This window comes from Rhinolophus sinicus, linkage group LG02 (genome assembly GCF_036562045.2).
Source record: "Rhinolophus sinicus isolate RSC01 linkage group LG02, ASM3656204v1, whole genome shotgun sequence".
NCBI lineage: Eukaryota > Metazoa > Chordata > Mammalia > Chiroptera > Rhinolophidae > Rhinolophus > Rhinolophus sinicus.
In genome coordinates, this window is record NC_133752.1 from 84438202 (window position 1) to 84454933 (window position 16732).

General features: G+C 32.3%; 1 protein-coding gene across 13 annotated transcripts in view; it reads right to left on the reverse strand.

The window, feature by feature from the left end:
• The window catches only part of ZEB1 (zinc finger E-box binding homeobox 1), a 200778-nt gene that overhangs the window by 116303 nt on the left and 67743 nt on the right, over positions 1–16732 (reverse strand). For 3 of the 13 annotated variants that reach the window (XM_074324717.1, XM_074324718.1, XM_074324719.1), the window contains one exon: positions 4249–4392. The exons of the other annotated variants lie outside the window; for them this stretch is intronic. The gene's annotated coding sequence lies outside the window, so the exon portion shown is untranslated. The remainder of the gene's footprint in view (positions 1–4248; positions 4393–16732) is intronic. 13 annotated transcript variants of the gene reach the window in all.

Genomic DNA, 16732 nt, shown 5'->3' on the forward strand with positions numbered 1-16732 from the left:
TCAGATCTTTTAGGTGACTATTTTGGGGGAAGGAGAACACTTTCAGATCCTTAAATTTCTTACTTAAAAATATTTTTTGGATCACTGCCAAAAAAAGATACTTACCTGTAATTCTTGTTCTCTGAAGGAAATGCAGTAATTATAAACATCCACACTCTTGGGTACATTCTCCTAAGTGTGAATGGATTTGGAATGCGCCATGACTTAAACTGAAGTACTAAATTGCCAAACCACACTGGCAGTTGGATCTACCTGCCTACTTAGTAATGAAGCAGAGCTGTCACCTATAGTCATTCACCTGGTGAAGGCAAGTGTTCCCTCTGAGAGGAAGTGTGGAGCTGGGGTAATTACTGTCCTTAGAGAACATGAATTATAAATGGTCTCTCCTCTAGAGCTTAAGGGGGATAGAGCCACTACTAAAGAAGTTGTTACATGCATTAAAAATGGTACTAAAATTCGAACATTAAAAATGTTTTAAGCATAAGAATGGAAAGCTGCTCCTTTGTAAAAGAAGCCCTTAGGAGGAATGAGAGCTACTGGTATAAGAACTGACTGGTTGTTGACTGGGTCAGGATCCAATGGTCAACAACAGAGCAGACAAGTACAAGCGCTTAAATACTTGTAAGGAAGCTTTATCCTGGCATTTAGCAATCTAATATTTTGTGTTAATACTCGCCAACTTGAGAGTTATGTGACAGCTGCAGTGGTAACCAAGTGGAAGGAAAATAACTTGCAACAGCCAGGACCCTGAAAACTGCTGAGATTATCACCAAGGGTGAACTGTTTTTCATAAGATGTGATACTAGTAATGTGCTGTTAGACAATTTATATTTTATAAACTCTAGTAACTAATAATTCAATTTATGAAATTTCATAAACCTTATAGCTTAATGTAATAATTTAGACATAAAATGTTTAAATATGTAAAGACTGAGCCCCTGTCATATAAGCTCCTATTTTGTCTGAAACATCTTAGAGGATTAGTAAGAAATGGGATACAGATAATTTCTGGTTTGCATACTAATTTTCAGAGGGTTATCAAAATCCTCTGCAGAGGAAAATTCTCTATCACCTAGTCCTAGAAGTTTCTAGGCAGCCTGATGTCTTCTACTCAGTTAAACCAGGGTAGGATTACCAGGTAAAATACAGGACACCCAGTTAAATTTGAATTTCAGATAAACAATTTTTTACAAGTATGTCCCAAATATTGCATGGGACATAATTACACTAAACAATTATTTGTTATATAACTGAAATTCAAATTAAACTGGGCATCCTGGTTTTTTGTTGGTTTTATTTAGTGTTCTGCTAAATCTGGGGACTCTAAACCAGAGGAGTTCACAGGGTTATCAAATGGACTTCATAATGGATGATACTAAAATGGGAGCTCCACTCTTGTTCTAGATCTGCACAGTCTAACATGGTAGCTACAAGCCACATGCGGCTATGAGCACTTGAAATGTGGCTAGTTTAGTCCAATATGAAATGTTCCCTAAGTATACGATATACATCAGATTTTGAATGCTCTGTATGAAAAAAAGTAAACATCTCATGAATTTTTATATTGATTATATTTTAAATACATTTTGTATTATATAATATAATTATAGTGTAATAATTATATATAACAATTATATGCAATAATAATTATATGTATTATATATAATATATTACATATATTATATATTATAAAATAATAATAAAATAAATAATTATATATTAAATTATATATAATTATATATAATTATAATTATATATTACATACTATATATAAAATTTATTATTTATTATACTATATAATAAATTTATAAATAAATATAAATTATGTTAAATATATATTTTAGACATAATATAATATTTTAGAAATATTAGGTTAAACAAAATGTAATTAAAATTAATTTTGCCTGTTTCTTTTTACTTTTTTAATGTGGCTACAAAAAATTCCTTAAAATTACATATGTACCTCATATGTGTGGCTTGCATTATATTTTTACTGGACAGTGCTGACCTTGATGGCTTCAAGGAGAGGGTTGGGCTAGAATTTCTGTTATTCCTTCCCTAAAAAAATCAATATTGGTAATCACAGGGCTATCTCTCTCACCTCCCTCTAGCTATTAGAGTAGGTAGAGAGCATGATCATACCAAAGGAACTACATTTCTAATAGGCACTGTTTTCCATGGATTGGCTATGATCCTTTTAAAACAAATAAACAGTAGTATGTACCTGTATATGTTGTATGATTAAGTATGTCTATGAAAATATAAAGATCAATCTTCTCCTAGATCCTAGTTCCAATGGAAGACTCCCTCAGTGCCATTATGTTGGGTTTTCATTCCTATATATTATCAAAATTATAAAACAACAGTTTATTTTGTTGCCTGATAAGTTATTTATAAGAATTGTTGAGAAAGGATCTTATTTTTGATACTCCAGATTTCAGTGGTCCCCATTTTATATATGCATACATGCTACATAACTGATTTGAAATTAGAACACTAGTTCTAGAATGGTGAAATAAATTTTTCTTTTTACAGAATATGTTGCCAATACTATCCTAAGACAAATATTTTTTTAAAGTGGGGGGCTTTTTAAATTTAAAAATGCAGTTATAATAAAGCTTTAGTTTATGTAAGAAATAATAATATGTTTAGTTATTCTTATATCCCATCTTACATTTTCAGTACGTAGGTTTAGCTTTTATTCAATTTTTTTTTCTCAACTGACCCAAACAGTGAAGGCATTCATTCATTCTGTTCCATGAAGTTATGAAGCTTAAAAATATTTAACATACTCTCACAAATAAAAATTCAAAAAATTATATAGAGAAGTTATCTCTAAATATCCAATAATTTATATTTCTTCACTAATATACCCTCTATGTACTTTGGAGATTTACGTCTTTTAAAGGTACCTGCAGTTACAATAAGCAAAACTAGTTCTAACTCCTCAAATATTACCATACAGAAGAGTAAATTGGTTCTCAAGGTTTTTTCAAAAAAAGTCTAAGTTGTATTTTTTCTCTCATTCAAACAGCAAACACAAAGGGGTTTATTTTTCCTCAATATCTTTTATTACATAAATATTAGAAGGACAATTGTTTTGAAAAGACAATAAAATTTACCATAAACAAAGACAGCTACCAGATAAAAATTAGCAGATTTCTCCAAAATTTAATTGTTCATAAGAAGTTCACATTTTGTAGAACTAAAGTTTCCAAAATCACTTAGATTTACTTTCTTCATCAGCACTTCAGCACTCACTTCAGTTCTCACTGCCAATACTACAGTATTCCAGTGATTATACTGAAACATTTTGTTAGATATTTAGTCTCTTGGTGGCAGCCAATGTTATTCTAATCTAGTACTAATCTACTTTTAATGCTGATGACATTTTCAAAATCAACATGCTCCTTGTTTTTCTTCATAGCCAATGAATAACCAAATGACAATTTAATTTAGGATTGGTGATTTTGAGAGGTGTCAATAAATTGTACAAAAGAACAATAAGGTTTTCTGGTGTTAGAGTTTAGAAGTAAAGCTGAGACATTATTTATCCTTCACAAGGTTTCCCTGGTGGACCAATTTACATAGTCTTCATTTTCTGAAGACAGGGAAACATTGCAAGATAGGAAAAACACTGCTGATTTTAAGTGATATTTTTTTTATTAGAATCTGACTTAAGAAATTTTATGATCATATACCTAATAAAGATTGAGAAGAACTTTGCTCCCATACTTTCTGAAGCTTAATAGAGATTAAAAAATGGTTGAGGGATTTTCTCTGAAGTAAAGGTAAGAAACAGCTTCAAAAAGATCATGAAAGCAATTCTTCAAAGCTAGTTATTCAATTTAAGCTAATATGTCACCAGACTACTTAAATGCTGTAACTGTTTAAAACTTCTTGAATGTAAATGTCAAGATATCCAAGAAGAGTTCTTGATGAGAGATCAGCCACAGCAGTTATTAAACTGATTTAAGATGCAGACTGAACTGAAAGATAAGTCTTACTATAACTGAGATTTTTAAAAAACAAAACGAAAACATCCATATATCCCTAGGACATGCTTTACTTCTAAACAATGAAAACCATCTCTTTATAGATGTGTGTGATGTTCTGTCCACAAGTGGCTGCCTAGACCCCCTTCTGTGAGAAAGTCTGATGGTCTCAAACCCTCAATGGAGCATTCCAAAACCAGTCTTGCATTAGGAGCTTGGGCCCATGAATGTGCACTCACTACACAGTGCTTACCTTTAGAGAACAAGGTGGTTGACACAAACTGATCAAGTTCTCACACCCCGCACCTCCAAGAACACTGAAAAAGATCTGCAGATCTTTCTTGGTGCAGGAGGGACCTCTTTTTAATCTTCTTGTGGTGGAAGTTTTAAGATTTTCCTGAAGGATGAGAGAAGAGTAAAATATTATACTGAGATTATACCATCTGGTTCAAGTTTATCTATCCGTATTACAAAAAGTAGGTTTTAAAGAAAATAAATTAGGTAAATTCAATGGCATTCCAAGAATCACATTCTCGGTTTTCAAAAAAAAGTATCTTCCCTAAATAATGCTGCATGCTTCAAATATTATTTCTTAAACCCAAAACCTAAAGTGGCTAGTTCAACTTCCATCCCAGCACCTAACTATCAGTGGGAAGTTGAGAAAAATAGGGAAAGATCCTGGGTTGCCAAATGACCATAGCTGTAAATTCCATTTAAAAAAATTAGTAAAGCTAAACTCATTAAAAAGCAATGAGTTAAACGAACCTCGAAGAAATTTTGTCCTATCTCTATAAATCTGTATTTCCAAATAACTACATATGCATTTCTTGAAAACTAACAGAAAAGTAGGAGCTCTTAACACAGAAAAGTTGTGTTAAATACCACAGAATCATATATGAAGTACTCTACTAGAATGCAAGCTCCCAGAGGAAATGGGTTGGGTGTGTGTGTGTGTGTGTGTGTGTGTGTGTGTGTGTGTGTGTGTTTAAATAGTCTCAAGTAGTTCCTGGCACATAATAAGCACTAAAAAAATGTGATACAAAGAATATTAACCAATTAGTCAATATTCTCAAGGTTGCAACTTGCATAAAATAAAACAATCAGAAGCCTACAAATGTTCTGAGCAGTTTCAAAATGTGTTATATAAAAGATATTAACAATATCAACCTTTAATTACATTTTAAATAATATATTTTTAAAATGCTATGTCATAAAATATTTATGAGAAAAATATAAATATATTATTGCAACCCAAACTCTTGAAAAGGAATGGAATATTTTAAGATCAGGAAATCACATGCTGTACCTTAAAAATATATTACCAGATATCAAATATAAGAATAAGAATATTAAGATAGATAAAAAGTAACATGCCTTCTTAACACTTTAGTATTATTTTTCATCTTTTGAAGAGGTCTATATAAACTAGGTAATAATATGGTTATCTATCTATAATTCTGCCTAAAAAATTCTGCCTAAAAAAAGTAAATCATTACTGTATTAAACTGAAAGCAGGAGATAACCAGTCTATCAGTATAATTTTTCATACTTATTTTAATATATGTTTCTTCAATCTTAAAAAAATTAACAAGAAATGCTGAATACTACTCATTTATTTTTCTGTAACTGATAAACTATTACTAAAAACAGAGATTGATTTCCTTCAAGTGTTTTCCAACTCTTTCCAAATTTGATAAATTAGGGAGAAAAAGAATAAATGCTGAAATCAGTAACAAATAGATCAATAATACTGATAAAGGACTGAACATGTGTGTATAAATACTTAATCCAAAATGCAAGGCCACTAGAATCAGGGCTATTACAAAGTATTAGATTCCACTTGACCTCAAATTCCACAAAATAGAATCAGTCCTCAAAACAAACTGGATACAACATATAGAATATTTTATTTTAGGGTATAGACAACCATTTAATGTATAGCCAAAACCACAATAAGAAAACAGGTAGTAAATTTAGGATTTATGTTTCCCCCTTATCATTAAAATAATGCTTTAGCTGACACATTGTGCCTTGACTATAGTAGTACAAAGCTTTCCACATTTCACAAATAATTCGATTTAATAGCTTGTATCAGGAGATCAGGCTTAAAACGTGAAAAAAAAAAAGGAGATTTTAAAACAAAATTTTAATAGCTCACTTAATTTAAAACAATTTTCCTATTTGGGACATCTTGTAAGCCTCTGAAACTAACTTTAGGGGTAAGGGATGAAAATAGTTACAAAGAACTACCTTGTTTCCCCAAAAATAAGACCTAGCCAAACAATCAGCTCTAATGCGTCTTTTGGAGCAAAAATTAATATAAGACCAGGTCTTATACTATAGTAGAATAAGACCAGCTATTATATTATATTATATTATATTATATTATATTATATTATATTATATTATATTATATTATATTATATTATACCCAGTCTTATAGTAAAATAAAACCGGGTCTCATATTAATTTTTGTTCCAAAAGACACATTAGAGCTGATTGTCCAGCTAGGTCTTACTTTCTGGGAAACACAGTAAGTGAACAATATGACAACAGGAGCTTAAAAGTGGTAAAGGAAAATACTAAATTGGAAATTTTGCTGAAAGGAAAAGATTCTGCGAGCTGGTTGAATCTCCCAGGCCCAGGAGGTAAAACGAGGAAACAAGTTCTCTGGATAGAGGCACTGACTAGGAATTTCTTTAAAATCCTTACTCATTTCGTGGATAATGGATCTTTTGCCTCATTTCCATTAGCAGGAAGGGTGAAATCTAAATTTACCACATTCAGAGATTTAGTGTTCATTTTTAAATTCCACTTGTAAATAAGTATACATTATTAAGCTATACTAACAACTAATTTAGGTTCCATACAAAACTGCCCTGAGCAATCTATTTGCTCTTTTTTTTCTTTTTTATCTTGACCAGTGTCTCTCATACTGTGCAGTGAAGGCCTCTTTTATTTCCATTGTGGACCCATGCTCATGGACTATACTGCTCATACTACATAAAACTCGCTAGGCAACTTTTTAATAACCAAACTGGTCAATGCCTCAGTGAGATAAGACAGGTAATTTACTTGGATGACACAGAAATATCACCTTGCTATAAAAGTTTCTAAATAAATACTGAAATTGAGAGGAAGCATTTAGTCACAGACTGATAAAACCAGCATTAGTCCACTGCCCATACTTTATGAAGTGCTGATCTAGGTTACAAATGTAGGGTCTTAGGATACTGTTCCTTACGCTTTTATACTGAATCCAATTTCCAATTTTAATTCATTAGTGACCTTAGGAAATGATTGACTAATAAATTATCAATGCCTTGTTCCAGTATATTCCTTTCATCAGTTCTTTCTGCAGCACTGTGTAACAGAACTTTTTGCAATGTAGAAATGCTCCGTATCTACTCTGTCCAGATGGTGAACATTAGCCATGTGTGACTATTGAGCACTTGAAATGTGGCTAGTGTGACTAATTTTTTTTTTAACGAGAGAAAAAACAATTTAATATATGTGCACAGGAGAATCATAATATGATGCTCAGATCATAAAATGAGGCTCAAAGAGATGACTGAACTAAGCTGCTTTTTACACTTTTAAGCAAAGAAACAATGAATTTGTAAGAAACTGACAGGACAAAGAAAATCAATGTTCATTAGAAAGTAATCTAAGCAAGATTTGAGTATTCATTAGTGAGGAATCTAAACAAACTTTGGTCTTGGGTAGTAAATTAGTAAAAGTGTTAATAAGGCTTGTTTATACAAGCTTTCCAATCTGGATTCTTTAACTCTTGTGGTAAGTTTGTCTCTCAGCCCTCTGAAGGACTAAACTTTAAATTTTACTTAAGTAATATTTAAACTGCCTTATCCAGTGAGTGGCCACCATATTGAACAGTGTAGTGCTGGAGGGCTGCATTCTTTTCACTTGACCTTGTAATTAGCATTTTTAAAAAAATCACCCATTTCCTTCAATTCTACCACACACAAAAAAAAATACATATATATATATTTACTTTAAACATACACATTTATATTTATTAATTATTCCTCAATAAAGATTTTAAAAAGCACTTACTTTTGGAGTCAAATCTTATCTAGGTACTTTCTCTCATTCTCTCTTTACTTCTTGCTCTCTCTCTCCATTTATTTATTTGCTATGTCAAAAATGATGGCAATGACTTAAAACTAGTGTAACTGTATAATCTGCTATACAAACTGAAACACTTTCAAATACGTAAAAGGGATTATTCATAATTACACTAGGACTACAGGTGAAAATGGGGACACATGGTTGCCCATCTTAAACAATCATATAAGGGCTAAGGTAGCCCAAAGAAACATTTTTGCATTTTTGAAACAGAGAGAAAAACAAATGTAGTACTGGCCTTGCCATTTACTACACTTAAGCAGTAACAAAAGTGACATTACCGTTTTAGCTATCTTATATTGAGAAAATTATTTCAAAGCATTTAAATGACACTTTCTTATAAATTTATTTTGTTTTTTAAGTTTTTTTGGGGTGTTGCTTGAATTTTTAGTAAAAGTATACACAATTTTTGCTTTCTATTTAAAACTTCCTTTTAATAGGTTCATTTCATTTCATGCATTCTGAACAGGAAGTCTTTTTGCTTCCTTGTACCAAGAGAAAGAGTGGCTTTAAAAAAATTGGTAAAATATATGCTTGGAAGTTTGTCTTATAAAACCAAAATGGTAGTGCTCTTTGTATGCCTTTAATGTAATCTCAGTCACATTCTGCTAAGTAATGTTCCCAACTGTTAACGTTTATCTTGCAGGGGAAGGGCAGCCACAGGATTAAAAGGAGACAAGCTGAAACCATGCAAACTGTTATGTGGGATATCTGACTTAAAATTCTCTCAAGTTTTACAGCTTTCTCCAACGAATCTTGCTAATCTTTTGTTGAATTTATTTGTAAATATTTGATAGTATTGAAAATTATAATTTTCTGAAATTTTATACTCTAATTAAGCTGATACATACAGATATATTTGTGCATTGATATTCTCTCCAGCAACCTTTCTAAGTCTGCTTATTAATTCCAAAAGGTTATGTCTAGATCCTTTTTGAATTTCAACATACACAATCATATCATTTTTGAATACTAGCAGGTTTTTTCTTCTGTTTTAAACATTATGCCTTTTTTTCTTTTCTCATTTTACAACACTGGACAGAGTCACCTTGTACACGTTAAAAGAACAGTAACAGTGGACCATTCATATCTTATTCCTGATAGAAAAATGGAAAATTTTTAGCATTTCTCCATGTTTACTGGTGTAAACATGGTGAAATAAAGGGAAAGGAAAAGAAGTAAAGGAAATTCTACTCTTAGTTTGCTGAGAATATATATCTTGAATACATGCTGACTTTCATCACTTGTGCATTTATTCATACGGTCATAGGATTTTTTTCCTCCAATCATCTATTTATTAAATTTATTGGGGGTGACAAAATATATAGGTTTCAATCATATATAATACATCATCTGTATATTGCACTGTGTGTTCACCACCCAAAGTCAAATCTTCTGTCACCATGTATTTGACCCCTTTACCATTTTCTACCTCTCCCCTCCCCCTTTTCCCTCTGGTAACCACTAAACTGTTGTGTCTATGAATATTATAACACAAATATTTTAATTGTGAATATCACTTTCTATATGTACATATAGGTATTTCCATACTTGTCATCACAGCATATAAACTTCCTAATTTATTTTCATTTATACCTAACATTTCTTCATATTTCTAGAACTGCACTGTCCAATACTGTGGCCACTAGTTCCATGTGAGTATTTAAATTTAAATATTAAATAAAATTAAAAATTCAGTTTTCCAGTTGCCTTAGCCACATTTCAAGTGCTCAGGAGCCATATGTGGCTAATGGCTAACCATTATTGGACAGTGCAAATTACAGAGTATTTCCATCAACACAGACAACCATTGGACAATTGTTTTACAGTTTTCAAAAATAATAATTTAAGACAATATAGTATTTTACATTAACGTTCTGTAGTCTCTAAATTGGGCATTTTTCTACATACATGATTTATAATTAACATAATGTTTATTTCTTAAATTCCTACAAGTGAAATATCTGAACATTACTGCGACTCTCAGCATATATTCCTGTATTACCTTCCCAAAATTTGGTTATTATTGTTTATCTTATATAAACAATATAAAAAGAATATTAGACTTCTTTTTCAAAAAGTTGGCTCTTTTAAAACAATGAAAAAATTGTATCTCAAAGTCATTTTATTTTGTAAGTTATAAGTGGATGAGTAAATGTTTTTCCCTCACATTTTTTATTATTCATATTTCTTTATTTTCAGGATCTTAATGTCATATTTTTGTTATTTATTATTAGGATATTTATGTCTAAATCTGCACATTCTACAATATAAATTATTATAGTTAATATTTTCTTTGTAACTTTTGGTGCATATATTTTCCACAACTTTCTGTAATCCATTTATGTATAATATTTTAACCCAACAAAATTTCCAGTATTCAAGTACATCTTTACCTTGGTGAGTTCTACTAATGCTTCAAATATGAGATGTAAAGGTGTTTTTTTATGCTCCTTTTTTTTTTTAACTCCTATAGTTGTATAAAGAAGGATGAAAACATTTATTTGTCTAATCAGTCTTGCAGTTACATCACTAAATACCACTACCTAATACCACAGAACAAATATTCTGTAAGTGGCCTCTCCTTTAGGAAAGAATATTGTATCATACGAGGTCAGACAATTAAATTCGTGAACTTGTTGCAACGATGTTGCTAAGCTTTTTTGATATCAGAGGGATTATTCATTATGAATTTGTACCAACTGGACAGTTAACCAAGTTTAGTATTTGGAAGTGCTGAAAAGGCTGTGTGAAAAAGTTAAGACAATCTGAATTTTTCACCAACAATTCATTGCTGTTGCTTCATGACAGTGCACCAGCTCACATGGCACTGTCTATGAGGGCGTTTTTAGCCAGTAAACAAATAACTGTATTGGAACACCCTCCCTACTCACCTGACCTGGCCCCCAATGACTTCTGTCTTTACCCAAAGATAAAGGAAATATTGAAAGGAAACATTTTGATGACACTCAGGACATCAAGAATAAGATAACAGCTCTGATGGCCATTCCAGAAAAAGAGTTCCAAATTGCTTTGAAGGGTAGACTAGGCACCAGCGTCGGTGCATAGCTTCCCGAGGGGGGGACTTCGAAGGTGGCTGTAGTGATATTCAGCAGTGAGGTATGTAGCACTTTTTCTAGGATGAGTTCGTGAATTTAACTGTCAGACCTCATAGATGGGACTAATTTTGGATTCCTCATAATTCTCCAATAATCCATGTTTTACAAGATGGGAAAAATGTTTGCTTTGTAGAACTCCCCTGAAGAAGGCAACTGCATTAATTTAGGAAAGTGTGTGAGTAGAACGAGGACATGGATGTGGATAGAAATGTTTTACGCAAAAAGTTACAATAATAATGTGCTGGTTGTATCACCTACTCAGAGTTTTTTTAAACTCATGAAATGCTAAATAAATTTTTGAAACTAGTAAAGGGGCTGATTTCACATCTGCATTGACACTGGCAGAAATCAGGGTGGCACGCAAGCAGAGACAAGAAGTATGAGGTCATATGTCAGGCACAGGAATTTGCATAATTCACAGGACAAGGGGCATTTCTCATGACTCTCTGACCAAGAACACAGGGGTTCCAGGAAAATTTCTATTTAAATCTCCAAGGAGCAGAGGGGTCCCTTCTAGTATCAGGGTTACACATCTATTTCTGTATCATTACTACTGTTTTTCACACTTTTGCTTTAAAAGGTTTTGATATGTAGTAGGGTGACACCTTCTTTGAAGAACCCCTATAAAATAAATCAGTAGGAATTCTAAAAGTTAGAAGTAAACCTAATAATCTGTAAATTACTACTGCCAAATAATGTGACAATATTCTCATGATTCAGAAAGCTCCTTTTCATTTATTTGAATCTTAATGTTTTCAAATGTTAATGGTTTTTTTTGCCACTTTATTGAAGTATGATTGACATATAAAAGGCTATAAACATTTAATGTACACAACTTAATGGATTTGGAGATAAACATATGCCTATGAAACTACCATCACTACAATGAAGGTCACAGACATATCCATCACCTCCAAAGTTTTCTCCCCCTCTTTTCTATTTTCATTATTTTTTATCAAATTTATTATTATTATTATTATTATTATTATTATTATTATTGCTGTGTGTGGTAAAAACACTTAACATAAGATCTACCCTCTGCAATTTCAATATATAATACAGTATTGTTAGCTATAGTTAGTATATCTTCAGTACTTATTTATCTTGCATAACTGAAACTCTGTACCCTTTGACCATCACTGTCCCATTTTCCCCTTTCCCCATCCTCTGGTAACAGTCATTCTACTCTCTGCTTCTCTGAGTTGGACTATTTTAGATTCCACATATAAGTAAGAACACTTGGTATTTGTATTTCCATGTTTGTATTTCCTCCAGGTCCATCAATGTTATTCAAACGGCAGGTTGTCTTTTTTAAGACTGAATTATATTCCATTGTATATATATACTACATTTTCATCATCCATTCATCCATGTGGGTTTTTTCCATTTCTTGGCTATTGTGAATAATGCTCCAATGAATGTGGGTGTACAGTTATCTCTTCAAGATCCTGATATCAATTCCTCTGGATAAATACCCAGAACTGGGATTGCTGGATCATAAGCTAGTTCTATTTTTAACTTTTTGAGGAACTTCCTCCATACTATTGTCCATAATGGCTATACCAATTTACATGCCCACCAACATCCTTGCCAACACTTATCTTTTGTTTTTTAATAATAACCATTCTCTAATAAATTTAATAAAAAATACAAAAAAATTATATATGGCAAAAAATAACAGCCATTCTGACAGGTGTGAGATGCTATCTCATTATGGTTTTAATTTGTATTTCTCTGATGACTAATGATGTCCAAGCACCTTTTCATGTACATGTTAGCCATTTGCATATTTTCTATGGAGAAACATCTATTTAAGCCTTTGTCCATTAAAAAAAAAAAGTTATTAAATTTCTGGGGTGACACTGGTTAGGTAAATTATATAGGTTTCAAGTGTACAATTCTGTAGTACATCATCTATATATCACATTGTGTGTTTACCACTCAGAGTCAGTTCTCCTTCCATCACCATATATTTGATGCCCTTTATACTCTTCTACCACTTCCCCACCCCCCTTACCCTCTGGTAACCACTAAACTGTTGCCTATGTCTATGAGTTTTTGTTTGTTTGTCTTGTTCGATTGTTGCTTTCAGCTTTATATGCCACATGAGTGAAGTCATATGGTTCTTGACTTTTTCTGTCTGACTTACTTTGCTTAGCATGGTAATCTCAAGATCCATCCATGTTGTCGCAAATGACAACACGGCTGAGTAATATTTTTTCTCATGACTGAGTAATATTCCATTGTGTGCATGTACCACATCTTCTTTATCCAATAATCTATGTAAGAACACTTTGGTTGTTTCCATTTCTTGGCCACCATGAATAATGCTGCAATGAATATAGGGGTACATATATCTTTATGGATAACTGTTTTCATATATTTTTGGGTAGATATCCAGAGACAGAGATTGCTGGGTCATATGGTAACTTTGTCCTTAATTTTCTGTGGAACCTCCATACTGTTTTCCATAGTGGCTATACCAATTTACATTCCCACTAGCAGTGTATGAAAATTCCTTTGTCTCCACAAACTCTCCACTCTTGTTATTACTTGTCTTGTTGATAACAGCCATTCTAAAAGGAGTGAGGTGGTATCTCATTGCTGTTTTGATTTGCATTTCCCTAATAGATAGTGAAGAGCATTTTTTTATATATCTGTTGGCTGTTTTTTTTTGTCTTCTTGGGAGAAGTGTCTGTTCAGGTGATCTGTCCATTTTTTAATTGGATTGTTTCTTTTTGGTGTTGAGTTGCATGAGTTCTTTATATATTTTGGATATTAGCTCCTTATCTTGTTTGCAAATACCATTTCCAATTCAGTTGGTTGCCTCTTTGCTTCGTTGATGGATTCTTTAGCTGTGCAGAAGCATTTTAATTTGATATAGTACCATTTATTTATTTTTGCTTTTACTTCCCTTGTGTTTGAGGTCAAATTCATAAAAACCTCTCTGAACCCAAGGTCCATAAGTTTAGTAGCTATGCTCTCTTCCATGCAATTTATTGTTTCAGGTCTTGTTTAGGTCTTTAATCCATTTTGAGTTAAATTTGGTATGTGGTAACAGATGGCAGTCTAGTTTCATTCCTTTGCTTTCCAATTTTCCCAGCACCATTTATTGAAGGGCTTTTCTCCATTTTATGATTTGGGTTCCTTTGTTGAAAATTATCTGTCCAAATATATGTGGGTTTACTTCTGGATTTTCAATTCTATTCCATTGGTCTTTGTGTCTATTTTTCTGCTAATATTATACCTTGATTTTTTGATTATTGTTGTTTTGTAGCACAAGATGAAGTCAGGGAGTATAATACCTCCAGTACTGTTCTTTCTTCTTAGGATTGCTTTGGCTATGTGGAGTCTTGTGATTCCATACAAATCTGATGATTTTTTATTCTATTTCTTTAAAAAATGCCACTGGGATTTTGATGGGGATTGCATTAAATCAGTATACTGCCTTGGGTAATATGGCCATTTTAACTATGTTGATTCTTCCAATCCATGGACATGGAATATCTTTCCATTTCTTTGTGTCTTCTTCAATTTCTTTTAATAATGTCTTGTAGTTTTCACTGTATCAGTCCTTCACAACCTTTGTTAAGTTTATTCTTAGGTATTTTATTCTTTTTGTTGCAAATTTAAAAAGGAATTGTTTTTTTTTTCCATTTCATTTTCTGAAATTTCATTGCTAGTATACAGGAACACAATGGATTTTTGTACACGGATTTTATATCCTGCAACTTTACTGTATTTGTTTATTGTTTCTAATAGCTTTTTGGTGTAATCTTTAGGGTTTTCTATACAAAGAAACATGTCATCTTCAAAGAATGACAATTTGACTTCTTCATTCCCAATTTGGATGCTTTTCCTTTTCCTTTTTTCTCTTGCCTGACTGTTCTGGATGGGACTTCCAATGCTATGATGAATAAATAACAGTGGTGAGATGGGGCATTCCTGGCTTGTACCTGATCATAGAAGAAAAATCTTCAGTTTTTCTCCATTGTATGGTATTAGCTGTGGATTTGTCATATATGGCCTTTATTATGTTGAGGTTCTTTTTTCTATGCTCATTTTATTGAGTGTTTTAATCATAAATGGATGTGTATCTTGTCAAATGCTTTTTATGCATATATTGATTTGATCATGTGATTTTTATCCTTTATTTTGTGTGAAAACAACCTGAACTTATTGCCAACAATTCATGGCTCTTGCATCACAACAATGTACCAGCTCACACTGAGGGAGTTTTTAGCCAGTAAACAAATAACTGTATTGGAATACCCTTCCTACTCACCTGATCTGGCTCCCAATAACTTCTTTCTTTACCCAAAGGTAAAGGAAATATTGAAAGAAAGACATTTGGTGACATTCAGGACATCAGGGTAATACGACGACAACTGTCATGGCCACTTCAAAAAGAGTTCCAAAACTGCTTTGAAAGGTTGATTAGGCACTGGCGTTGGTGCATAGCTTCCCAAGGGGAGTACTTTGAAGGTGACCGTAGTGATGTTCAGCAATGAGGTATGTAGCACTTATTCTAGAATGAGTTCATGAATTTAATTGTCAGACCTTCTATGTTGAACCATCCTTGTGCCCCTGGAATGAACCCCACTTGGTCTTGATGTATAATCTTTTAAATGTATTGTTGTATTCAATTTGCTAGTATTTTGTTTAGGATTTCTGCATCTGTATCCATCAGAGTTATTGGTCTGTAGTTTTCTTTTTTTGTGTTATCCTTATCAGATTTGGGTATCAGGGTAATATTGGCCTGATAAAGTAAGTTACAAAGTATTGCCTCTTCTTCACGTTTTTGGAAGAGTCTGAGGAAGACAGGTATTAAATCATCTTTGAATGTTTGGTAGATTTCACTAGTGAAGCCATCTGGTCTTCAAGTTTTACTTTTGGGAAGGTTTTGGATGACTGTTTCAATTTCCTTAGTGTTGATCTATTTAGATTTCCAGTTCTTTGTGATTCAGTCTAAGAAGCTTATATATTTCTAAGAACTTGTCCATTCTTTTAGGTTATTGAATTTGGTGGCATATAATCCTTCAAGCATTCTTGTATATTATGTCATACAAGACATAACTGTCATAACTTCTCCTCTTTCCTTTCTGTTTTATTTGTGTCTTCTCTTTTTTTCCTTAGTGATTCTAGCCCGGGGTTTGTCAATTTTATTGATCTCTTCAAAGAACCAGCTCTTTGGTGCATAACTTTTTCTATTGCCTTTTTGTTTTCTATTTCATTTAATTCTGCTCAAATTTTTATTACTTCCTTCTTTCTGCTGACATTGGGTTTTATTTGTTCTTCTTTTTTTAGTTCTTTCAGATGTAATGGTTTTTATTTGGGACTTTTCTTGTTTGTTGAGATAGACCTGTAATGATGCAAATTTTCCTCTTAGTACTGCTTTTGCTTGCATCCCAATAGTTTTGATATGATGTATTTTCATCCTCATTTGTTTCTATGTAACTTTTGATCTCTCCT